This window comes from Xenopus laevis, chromosome 8S, assembly GCF_017654675.1.
Source record: "Xenopus laevis strain J_2021 chromosome 8S, Xenopus_laevis_v10.1, whole genome shotgun sequence".
NCBI lineage: Eukaryota > Metazoa > Chordata > Amphibia > Anura > Pipidae > Xenopus > Xenopus laevis.
Window position 1 is genome coordinate 27,378,027 of NC_054386.1, and position 12,822 is coordinate 27,390,848.

Genomic DNA, 12,822 nt, shown 5'->3' on the forward strand with positions numbered 1-12,822 from the left:
TTTTTGTCATCCCAGTGTATTAAATTATCGTCAATATAATTCGCCCAATGTTGTTTGATGTAGGTTCTAAAATCTTCATTATGATACAGGTATGTTGGAAATCTCCAATTAAATGAGTAGGGTTGTGATTTGGATAGTTTCAGTAGTAATCTCATGGGTGCGTGATCTGAGATATCTATATTGCCTATACTAGCATCTTCTACTGAAGCGAGGAGGTGTGTGGAGAGGAAGATGTAATCAATCCTAGAGTGAGAGTCATGGACTGCGGAGTAAAAGGTGTAATCTTTAGTGTCAGGAAATAAATATCTATAGACATCTTGTAGTAAAAGATGATTACAAATAGCGTGAAGTGGTTTAATTCGTCTCAGAGTGTGTATGAGCGATGTACCTGATTTATCCATATATGGATCATTCACTGTGTTCATGTCTCCACCAAGAATCAGGTTCGAAGCCCCCCAGGAGTCTAGCCGCTGGAGCAGTTCTGTAAAAAGGATTGGTTATCATTGTTAGGAGCATATACGTTTACAAAGGTATAGTTTGTCCCATGAATATTTAAGTCCATGATTAAATATCTGCCCATTTTATCTCTATAAAGTTTTCCCCTCTTGCTGTTTAAGGAAGTATTTATTACAATTGCCACTCCTCTAGATTTAGATGTATAAGAAGCAGCTGTTACAGGAACTAATCCACCTATCCCTCATAGAAACCGTATCCTGTCTACGCCAATGGGTTTCCTGAAGGAACGCTATGTGGACTTTCTCTCGTCTAAGATAATCAAGTACCTTACGTCTTTTAATGGGCGTATTTAAGCCCCCAACGTTCCATGAGATAATCTTTATGTTTTCAAGATTTTTACTAGCTGTATGATCTATATTATCATTACTGGCAGACATTTTAATTTATCCGATACCATTTGGGAAGGAAGCATATGAGTTGAATTTAACAGTTTGCCCGGTCTGGCTGTCCCAGCGAGCAGACCAGGGTCCGGGACCTAATAGTAGTACAAGGGAATGTGTTGTGCTTAAAAGAATAATAAATTCCAAATTCCAAAATAATAAAAAAGAACATAATAACTGAAATTTTTACATATCTCAAAGTTTAGCGACAGCTTGTCCGGCTGTCCCTAGCATACCACACCCATGGTCTCGCAATGTAATAAAGTAGTGAATTTAGATTAGCAAAAGAAAACAAGATGGTCATTAATTTTGTCCACATCCTAGACCACTGCTAAAGACTTCCCCAATCATCTCTCCTGATAGCCTGAGTATTATGGCTTTTAATTAACCGATAACTTTGTTTTAAACTATAACAGAAAAATGGAGGATAATCCCTCCTGCAAACAAATATAGAATGTTAGACCAGTGATCTAAATTATCCCATCAGTAAGAAGCTGAATAGAATAACTTGTCTCATTCAAAGTAACCGTTGTAGTTTGAGTCCAGCCGCTTCCATTGAAGATAACTTTGTTTTAAACTGTAATAGAAAAATGGAGAATAGTCACTCCTGCAAACAAATATAGTATGTTAGACCTGAAAGCTGAATAGAATATCTCGTCTCATTCAAAGTAGCTGTTATTGTAATCTGAGTCCAGCCTTTCCCATTGAATATATTGTTCAGAAGAGATAGCATTCTGGTCCGGAGTGTAACTTGAATAAAAGTCCTTGGGTCCCGTTTGGATGGTGTTCTCGTGGCTATGTGGATATTGAGTCCATCGAGATGTATCCTGTAGTTGTTCTCATATGAGAGTCTAGCTGACTCTTTATGGTCGTAGCTGATAGTTTCCAGATTACAGATATAGGCATCAGAGAAAGGAGCCATCAGTGAGCCAATTTCCATGACTAGTAGGTCCACTGTCAATCCAAACTTATCGGTTGAATTGTATATAAAAGATAACAGTGCTTTTACTAGGCCTGAAGAATCAACCTTCTTGATCATTTTGATGGGTTTTTATGTAGTCCAGTGCTTTGCCCGGCTCCTCAAAGAATAATGGTTTTCCATCAGTTTTACTCAGAATTTTCAGTTTTGCTGGATATATTAATGAGAATTTGTATCCAGAGGAATAAAGAGATTTACAGATAGGTGAAAATTCTCGTCGTTTAGCCGAAACTGATGCAGAGTAGTCCTGAAAGAGAGAGAGTCTATGCCCATCAAGTTGTAGATCCTTTGTCTTTCTATATGCATCCAGGATCTTAGTCTTGTCCGCAAAGTTAAGTATACGAAAAATGACCTGTCTTGGTCTGGTTGCGGAATCTTTCAAAGGTGGGCCAATCCTGTGGAAACGTTCTATCTGATATGGGAGTGGCGAGAGAGGTAGTTGGAGCTCTCGGGGTAGCCAGTCTGTTAGAAGATCTTCCAGATCTTTGCCTTTAATAGTTTCTGGAACCCCTATAAGCCTTAAGTTGTTTCGCCTACTGCGGTTCTCAAGGTCCTCGACCTTATCTGCCAAGATGAGAATTTCTTTCTGTTGTGTGTCGATGGTGTTGTGGGCTTTGTCCAGATCATCTTCCAGAGATGAAATGCGGTCCTCCGCTTCTGTTAGCCGCTGTGAATGTTTAGTTACTTCTTGTAGGACCTCCGATATCGAATCTTTTATTGGAGCTAATTTCTGATCGAGCAAAGGGCCTAGGATACGAACCAGGTCCTCAGTGGTAGGAGATTGAGGGTCCACCTGAGAGTGCTGCGAATCTGATTCCTCCTCCATTTGGTGTTGCTCTGTAGATTTTTTGGTGTCCTTTTTTTTGGTCCTATTTGTTCCGTGTGATTTGGTTGTATTATGGCCCAAATATTTATCCATGCCCCTAACTCAAGGTGAGGGTAAGATATGTAATTGGGTTAAGACTTAGATATCTTGTTTTCTATGTTTCCAAACAGGATTGTGTGATGCCTGATTGATGCAGATCAGATCATTTGCAGGGTGAGACCCTGGGTGTGTATTGCAAATTTTTACATATTTTTTTGTTATATAGTAAAGAACTGACAGTCTTTCAATAAACACTCTATGTATTGTACTCCATACAGAGTGGTAGTCTTTCAATCATCCAAATATTATTCCCGCCAACAAAACGATTATCTGACCTCCTTTATTTGATTTACTGTTGAGATGTGCACGTAAGTGATGTGGTTAGGCCTGTCTCTACTCTTCACAGTCAGATTCTTTATGGGTTATAAGCCCCACGTTGATAGTGTTTTGTATGTCCTGGTTCGATGTTTTCCACCACCAGACTACATGCGCTGTTATTTGGGCCTGTAGAGTCACGGCCTAGAGAGAGAGCCGGCCTAATGGCGTCACCATGTAGTGCGCTTATTTGGCCGTGCGTTATGGCCTCTTAATGAGGTACGCCGTGTGTGGGATCCGTATCTAGTGGGGAGTGTGTCTGCCTGTGACCGGACTCACGTTTGCGCTGGTCGGGAGTGCGCAGCTTCTTCTCAGGTAAGCTGTTTCTCCGATGTAAGTGCGCAATGTATTTTTGGTTCCGGATCCACGTGGTGGGAATGGCTGCGGGGACTTCTGGGGTTGCAGCGTGGAGGGGGAGCCGAATTGCGATGGTAATTTCTTCTCCCCTCAGTTTATCCTGTGTCGCCGATTTGCCCTTGTCGTTTTTGGGTTGTTTGTATTTGTCCCTAAGCAGGGATTTGGCTTCAGCGTGCGGAGCTCTATCTAAAAAGCGGCCATCTCTTGGGCCCGCCCCCCGGAAGTCCCAATAGTTGGGTTTTAAGATCCAGGCTGTGAACTTGAGCATGGCTAGGTTGTGGTGTCTGGCTGGACTTTGGATGAGGAGGTCCGGTGGTAGAAGTAGCCGCCACGGTTTGGACACTGACACGTTGACTAAGTCTGTTTACCATAATCTGTTAGGCCAGTCTGGTGCGAGAAGTATGTTTGTGATTCGTTCCCATTGTATACTGGCAATTATTCTGGGGAGGATAGCCAGTGGTGGGACGCATACCGTTTGTTGAAGGTCTATGGTATAACCAGTGCATCCGTGTATGCTGCTCCCGGATCTCTGGTCCTGGAGCAATAGTAGGGAAGTTTGAAACTTGTGCGGGAACGCCAAGATATTTATTTCTGGTAGGTCCCTTATGTATTGGTTTTGCGAATACGTCGTTGTGCAGTGCCCATTCCCCTTGGTTTATTGTTCATCTGCTGAGGAAGTCCACTTTCCAGTTCAATACTCCAGGAAAGAATACTGCAGATATGGCTGGGACTGTGTTTTCTGCCTATGTCATCACCTTTAATACCTCCTGCATAGCTAGACTGCTCCATGTGCCTCTCTGTTTGTTGACATAAGCCACCGCCGTGGCATTGTCCGATTGTACTCGTACTGGGCGGCCCCGGGGTCTGTTGGACCAGGCCTGAAATGCTAATCAGTTGTAGTTCCAGGATGCTTATCGGAAGTTGCGCTTTTCCGAACGCCTTCATAGAGTGAGTGTGTGTTAGACTTCTCCATATATGAACTTGCTGGCATTGGTTGTAATCAATTCCCACTCTGATCATGCTCAGCTTCTGCCTGAGGACACAAGTGTGCACTGACCACTAGGACAAGCTGTCTGTGGTTGTGGGTAGCATGGGGATGATCTGTGCGTTGAGTTGCCATCCGGCCGGTATTTTACTGGCCTGGCCTGTTAAAATGTTGCTTGATGCCAGTTATTTATAGGGAGAAACTATATAAATATAGGAAGGCTGGTATTTTTTTCCAAAAAAGGTGGCAACCCTATCAGAGATCTTGATGATTTTTGTCCTAGTGTTTATGGAAGTTGTGATGTAGGGTTCGTTTGTATTTTACTGTCTGTTGTTTGAAGTCGAACATTAGTCCTGGAAATTGAATTATTTGTAACGGAAAGCAGGAGCTCTTATGTTAGTTTATTAACCAGTCGTGTATTTGCAGGGCTTGTATACAGATCTCTGTGTCTACTATATCCTGCGCTACGGACTGAGCTCTCAGGAGTAAATCGTCTAGGTATGGTAGGATATGAATTCCTGTGCATTGTAGGTATGCCATAACTGGTGGTAAGATCTTTGTAAATAGTCTTTGATAGCAAATCTCAGGAAGGGTTGTGACTTTGGTATGTGCAGATAAGCGCCCTGCAAGTCGATTGATTGATGAAATTGTTGCCTTCCAGAAAGGCTTTGGTGTAGTGCACTGACTCCATCTTGAACTTGTGTTGGAGCTGGAAATAACGAGATAGAGAGAAAAAAAGATTTTTTTTTGAGGACTGCTTGAAGAAGCCTTCCATTTTTCTCACCAGAAAGAGGGTGGAGTAAAGGCTGCAACTTTTGAATGACTCCTGCTTGTAGCAGTAAGAAGAGATTGCTAGATTTAATGCCTTCCTTCTTAGTGGGTAGGGTATAGACAGAACACTTTATTTTGGAGGGGGGCTGAAAAGGGAATTTTGTATCCCAATTGGATGATTTGTAGTACCCATTGAATTGTGACATGTGTCTCCCAGTAGGAGAGTAACTGTGTTAGGCAACCTCCTACCCGGGAGTCTTGTTAAGGTGAGTCATGAGGATATGGATTTTTGAGGTAGCCGGTTTCCTGGATTGCTTGCATTTGTAGAATTAACTTTAGGAGTTTTTTTTTCTTATATCCTACCCTTATGGAATAGGGTAGGTGTAAAATCGCTTGGTTAGTGGTGAGCGAATCTGAGTGATTGATGTATATGGTGCACTATTGAAAATGCCAGTGCCTTTAAGAGTTGGTATGAAACTCCGGTTTGGCAAAGAATTTTTATTTTTTTTATCTGTGTCTGACACACTATCTGATTCTGATACCTGATAGTCTGATGTTTTCAGACCAAGTGCAGCTTAAGCCATCTCTTCTTTTGGGAAAGGGGCTTCGGGTTCAGAGAAGTCTAAAATGATCTCCTGGACCCTCCCATTCTAGCCTGTGGTGTATACTGATTGAAGGGGGGGGGTGGAGACAATTTGGTGTTTCTGGTGGATTAGAATCAGAACAATAATTGTGTTCAGATTTCTTCAGTGTGTGCTTGCATTTCAGGCATCTCACCACTTTTTCCGCAAAAGTAAGCACTTAAAGGAACAGTAACATGAATTTATTTTTTTTTTATAAAAAATTTGTTTGCCCTTAACGGAAAAAAAACACTAACACACATTTAACTTTACATTCACAAAGACTTTATTAAAAAATATCTTACCGATACTCCGCTTGTGCTCCTCTTCTGAAAAGGCGAAATGGCGACGATCCATCGGGCGGCGCTCGATTTCTCCTCCCTGGCTATCTCCTATAGAAGGCAGGGAGTCGAAATCGAGCGCCACCTGATGGATCGTCGCCATTTCAGAAGAGGAGCAATATTAGCAAAATTTAATTTTGATCAGTTTGGGTGGTTTTAAATGATTCCATAGTTTAATTGATAACATATCTTCCCGCAGCCTTCGTTACCTTCAAGACATGTTCCCTGCAGAGTGACAGGTCATCAGCGCTGCGAAGGAAGTGAACCTTGTCCCTGGGAATAGGGAGCTGGTAAAAGTGTTCCTTCCTGGTCTGGGGATCATCAGGAACATTTTCATTCTCCGACAGCCTATAACATTAAGCAGAACCTGAGAGAAGGAACCAAGGCAAGGGGGGGTATTCATTTATAAACCTTTGGGAAATGGGAGTGTGGGGAAGGAGGAAGCCATTCTGACAAGGTGGAACATTTGACGTCTTAAATGGATATGACAAAAGCTTGTATATTTAATAAAAGCAAACCCTTTCATCTTGCAGCAGTAAGTTCTATTTGCACGCTGTAAGCAAACAGAAAAAAACAAATTCTAATTTCATTCCACGATTTATGGCTTTAATCTGCCCAGTGATAAATGGTGTCCGTGGGGCTGGTTTACAGTGGAGTACAGAAGTTAAAGGCCCTATTAATAACTCGCCGTGTATACAAAACGTCGACAGTAATGACCACAAACCCATTTTAGAGGAGTCCTGTGGGAAATGACAAGTTTCAAGTGTTAATCTTTATTCTTTCAGGAGACGGGCCCCTACTTTCTGGAAGGAAAGCCAGACCCACCAGGGTCAGAGGTTAGTAGGACAAGGAATTCTGGGAAGAATGTGAAGGCCATAGCAGTAACTGCCACAACATGAATACATTTTCCAACAGAGTTTCGTATGGCATCAATGGGATTCTGCATATGAGAACACATCATGCCCACTATCTGGGCAGCACAGATATCTGGGATAACTCTAATAATAGCAGTATTCACAAGCAGCCAATATTAAATCATGAGTCTCTTGGCATTAGTCAGCAAATCACAGCAAGGATCTGGCCAAGAATCCCAACATGGCAGCTTGCACAGAGTGAGGTCATAATTCAGAATAATGAGTGTTGAGTTTTATTGTATTTCTGTATACTGATTTACTGATTACTATGGCTAGAATTTCTGTATTTTATCCAATTTAACTTTATACTGTACCAGCTACATAACAGAAAACACTCCAGCCAATTGTGGACATAGATCAGCTTCATATCCTGGCAGTTAATTACACACTGTATAAATGGAGTAGATGTCTGCACACTGCAGTGGAAGCCTTGTGCAAACTAGAAGTGTAGACAAACAGCACAATATATGAATCAAGTAGAGGAAGGTCCGGTAACTGACATAATTCCAATCAGCAAACTCAAAAAGCCACAAACAAATGTGTGGCTTTTTGGCCAGGGTTCTCTGGCCAGTAAGAAAACAACAAATTTCTGTCTCTGTGCCTTGTGCATTGCAGCGATTCCTTATTTACCCATTTATACAGTTCTGTGGACCATGATACCAGTGGTGGTGGTGAAGGTGTTAATTTGTAAACACTGTCTAGCCATAGGTAAGAAGCCAGAAGTCTCTCTGCTCCGGATTCCCACGCTACCCTGAAATAATCTCTTTATGCATTCACAGTTACAGGCTGGCCTTGTGTTCTGGGGCGCTATTCCCGATAAGCAAACACTGCACAACCCATTATAGATGTGTAATCGTGTGACTTTATGTAGCGCACAGATAGGATTCTCATTCAGACGTAGCCTGGGCGCCAATGTAGAGGTGAAGTAATTTATTGGAATTGCTAAAGCTATGCCTCCTACCCCCTGTATGCTTTTTGCACTAGCTGTAAACCTAACCTGGGTTTCTACTTTTTCAGCCCTTATATCTACAAATATTTGACACAACATAGCCTGACAATGACGCCTTGACCATCAGTCAAAAACAGCAATGATAACTGGCCTTATTTCAGGCACTTCTAAAAGAAAGAAAAAAATACCTGCATGTGATCAGTCCAGTTTCCATGGGTCATTGATTTCTGGAAGAAACAGTTATAAGTTAAATGATAAGTCAATGCAAAGCAACAATTCACAAAAAAGATGTCTGTACAGTGGCTCAGATTGGGTCAGTGGTCAGACAGTGAGGCCCCAGTCATCTGAACATGCATGCCAGTTTAGGGGGCCACTGCAACATTTTGAAAATGCACAGTAAAATTAAAGGAGAACTAAAGGCTAAACATATAGCTAGAAATACTGTATTGTATCTGTTGGATTTATTGGTTTATCAGTAAGGATCTATTGTCCAGGGCAGTACCCATCTTGGATCGTGTTGTGGGTCAGTGACACTGCACATGCTCATTGAGCTCTAGGCTGCTGACGAGAAGCTAAGCTTAGGGGTCATAAGAATATCATCAGAATGCTGATGCAATCATTTCTGATGCAAACTGCACTGGTTTCTATACCGCTGTGTAATGTAAATTTAAAATTTTGAAAAATATACTGTACATTGTGAGTGGGTCCCTTAGCTCAGATAAATGAGAGCAGCCCAGAACATATGTAGTGAATAAGCAGAAAGAAAGATGGGTAGCTACTGGAGGTATCTTCCTTTCCGAAGAGCTGCCGTTGCCTTGGGCTAGTAATGAAACAACAACAAAAGGGGTTACATTTCTGGCTTACTTTGATAAGCTTTGGTTCTCCTTTAATTCAGCATAGCTGCAGCACTCACAGATGCACATACATGGCAATAAATATGAAAAGTCAATAGGATATTAGATATTACAGACAGAATGTGTAGCTTATAATGAAGCAATTCTACCCTGCACTTGTAACATCCTGCTGCTTCTTAGGTGTGTAACTGTACAGCCTTTTTACGGAGGTGCAGTCAAAATAGCTTCCGCCATTACTGGAAAAATTCTACAAAACTATGTGTGTCATATTCTATCCACAGATGAAAAAGATGCCCTAAATCCTGAATATTAAACACACGCTCACCTGCACAAACCTCTTGTATATGAGATATTTCAGAATTCCCAGATGCCGCTGGTTTAGCAGGTTTGAACACAAAACTGTCAGGGAAACATTAGGAATAAACCCGATATATATAGAAAATACATTTCAGATATATAGGATCTACATATTATTTTTATTAGTCTCTATATCACCCTCATATTGCACATCAATGTACAGAGATTATACATCAGTCCCTATCCCAGTGGTGTTTACAATCTAAGGGCCCTATCATATTCACATACGGTATAACTAGGGCCAATTTTACCAGGCGCCAATCATTTGTATTTGGAGTGTGAGAGGAAACCAGGAGATTTGTTTCACATACCCAGGGAGAGGTTTCTGCCTGACCATGGGAAAGAGAGCAGCCAAGGGCAGACCAGTCTAAGCAGGGTGATATCCCAGTTTAAAGTATGTAAAGTCATGAATTAATTTTTCTCTTGTGGATTATTAAAGTGTTATATCATAACCTGGGTCGAGGTTATATAGCTCCAGAAGCTTGAAGGCCAATCTGCTGAGGGTTTTCATGTTTACTTTATCTGGTTTGACAGGTGGAAGTCCTTTATACTGTCTGCAATCACCAAAGGAGCATGGGAAATAAAGGAATACAGTCATTACATGTACAATCCCATGTAGTGTTTTACACAAGATCTATATATTTTCTTCCACTTACAAGTAACAACAGCTTTGCACAATGAACAGAGTCTGAGTGGGATTCCCTGCATCACTCTAGGACAGGGATCCCCAAACTTTTTTACCCGTGAGCCACATTCAAATGTAAAAAGAGTTGGGGAGCAACACAAGCATGAAAATGTCCCTTGGGGTGCCAAATAAGGACTGTGATTGGCTATTGGTAGCCCCCATGTGGACTCACAGGCTACAGGAGGCTCTGTTTGGCAGTACATCTATTTTCTGTGCATTTAAAACTTGCTTCCAAGCCTGGAATTCAAAAATAAGCAAGTAACAACAGCATTGCACAATGAACAGAGTCTGGGTGGGATTCCCTGCATCACTCTAGGACAGGGATCCCCCAATCTTTTTTACCCGTGAGCCACATTCAAATGTAAAAAGAGTTGGGGAGCAACACAAGCATGAAAATGCCCCTTGGGGTGCCAAATAAAGACTGTGAATGGCTATTGGTAGCCCCCATGTGGACTCACAGCCTACAGGAGGCTCTGTTTGGCAGTACATCTATTTTCTATGCACTTAAAACTTGCTTCCAAGCCTGGAATTCAAAAATAAGTACCTGATTTGAGGCCACTGAGAGCAATATCCAAGGGGTTGGAGAGCAACATTTTGTTCACGAGCTACTGGTTGGGGATCACTGCTCTAGGAGTTGTCATTTACCTGCTCACTTTCCGGGCATTAAAATTGGAGGAGCTCCAACAATCCAGCATCTGCACAAGTCTGCACTGCAGCTCTCTGTAATCGGCTACATAGGCTTCCACAAGGTTACATCTCTCAAGGAACAGCAGAGGGGTGCACATATATAGGGACACAGAAGCATCACTTGAATTCTTCTCTATATTTTGGTAAAAGGGCTACCTACTACTATTAACAAACAAGGTTATTGCATTTAAGTGAGGGCTGCCATATTGGTTGCTCTAGGAAAATTATAACATGGAGGGTGTGGTTTAATATGTGCCCAGTATATTTTTTTTTCCCGTATATTAGTATTTATACATATGGAAGGAAGGACTTGATGACAGTGAGGAGGCATACTATACAAGAGCATCCCTTTTCATCAGTGCTGGGAAGTTGCAATTCAGTTTTTATGCTCCATAATTGATGTGCTTTCCAACCCACCTCTTCCAAGTCCAGATTTGGCTGCAAACCTAGCATGGTGGCCATAATAGCTGCCTGCAAGAGATGAAAGATTGGTTACAGCCAATAGGGGCCAAACACCTTTAGAGAGAGCATTGGCTGTGGCCGTACCCACTCTGTGAGGCATCTCTCTTTGCCTGGCATGCAAGTACCATTTCTTTCAGCTGATAGGAGCATCCCCAAGGCCACAGAAACTTATCCTTGTGGAGGGTGCCACTTATCTGCCGAGATATAAAAGGAAAGCTGTGAAAAATTAGATTTACTGTCCCATAAGTAAGCAGAAGCTGAGTCAACAGCTGGAGCCATAATTGCAATAAGGTCAACCAGTCTGCTATGATCCCATGTGACATGGGGTTCTAAACAGTCTAGGTTATGCTAAACACGTTCACAGTCTCCCCAGAAGGGGGACCCCAAGACACGAACAGGCCATTAATTTGCCAGCCCCCCTGAGCTAATGAGAGCTGACAAGGCCCTGAATGCATTTTGCAGGGATGCAAGGAGCAGTATGAGGAGGCAGTGAGGCGTGCACAGACTGCCAGACAAGTCTCTGTATGGGTGACAATGGCTTTTTTCCTGCTGGAAGGGCTGGCCTCTGACAAGAGGTACCATTGTCCTCTCCCCCCACTATTCTGCCTTTTGGAGTGCAGGAGAGCCCCATTCAGCCTGCCACAGACACTCTTTCAAAAAAGGCTGAAGTGTAACATTAGACATGCATGAAACACTAGCCAGCCTTCTGCTGCTGCCCCCTTATTCAGCATGCTGCACAGAATAGTGGCACACTAGAAGCCGAGCCTGTCAATGCCACCTTTGATTGCTGCTGCTTCTTTCTGAAACAAAGCAAAGAGGAGGCGACTGAAGTAAATGAAGAAAGGGACCGTTAGCATAGCAGCCATGTTGGATTTGGAAAAATTTTCCCCCCTAAAAAAAAAAGAGAGACATTTGGAGCAGCAGAATGGAGTTTTTTCAATAAACACCTTAGGGATATGGTCAAAAACATCTCATATCAAAAAACATTTATTGAGACTGGTGGAATGGAGATTTCACCATCAGCACAAGATGCATATTTCTAATGATTGGGAAGCAAACAAGCCTCAATCACCTCTTTGTATTTGCCAGTGCTGTGCAGGTGAGTCACCTGCCCCAATAAAAGAGCTCTGTCGGCCTCCGCTATCTTGTACATGTCCATCAGCAGATCCAAAAGCTGTCCTTCTGAGACCAGGCTCAGGGAACGAACTTGCAGTTTCCTCAGTCATAGGCCAGACTAGATGGAAAGGGAACAGAAAGACAAAAACGATTTGTTACACAATGTGTAACTGGGCTCCATTTGGGTAGGCAATGGCAGATATTAAAGAGTGTAGGGAAATCACGTGCACACTCAGGCCCTTCTAAAGAATACCGCTGGTGCTCAAAACCTAAGGGAGAAGGCACTCCCAATAGTCCAATACAAAGAAACAAAAGGCTGGTACACGAAGCAAATTAAACCTGGGTCCTACCCCTGGTGTGTTTATTGCGCCCCACAATGTTTCGGAGGGCGTTCCCCCTTCGTCAGATATTAAAGAGGCTGCAACATGCCTCTGTCTGTCAGATGTCGTTGGTTTTAGACAAAAGTGCAATTTTAGATATCGGGTCCAGCGGGATCACAACCAATCAGATCAGAGTTTATTGTCACAGTCAGCTTTCCCTCCAGTCAGTGGCTTATAAGGACTGTATTTTACCTGCTGTGCAGCCGGATTGGCTGCCAGCCATTGATGA

General features: G+C 42.5%; 1 long non-coding RNA gene across 1 annotated transcript; it reads right to left on the reverse strand.

The window, feature by feature from the left end:
• Positions 1–6,289: 6,289 nt before the first annotated feature.
• Positions 6,290–10,070, reverse strand: LOC121397549. Its single transcript, XR_005963743.1, has 3 exons — positions 9,232–10,070; positions 8,241–8,279; positions 6,290–6,537 (listed from the first exon to the last, which is right to left on the reverse strand). It is a non-coding gene; the product is annotated as an uncharacterized LOC121397549 (long non-coding RNA).
• Positions 10,071–12,822: the final 2,752 nt, after the last annotated feature.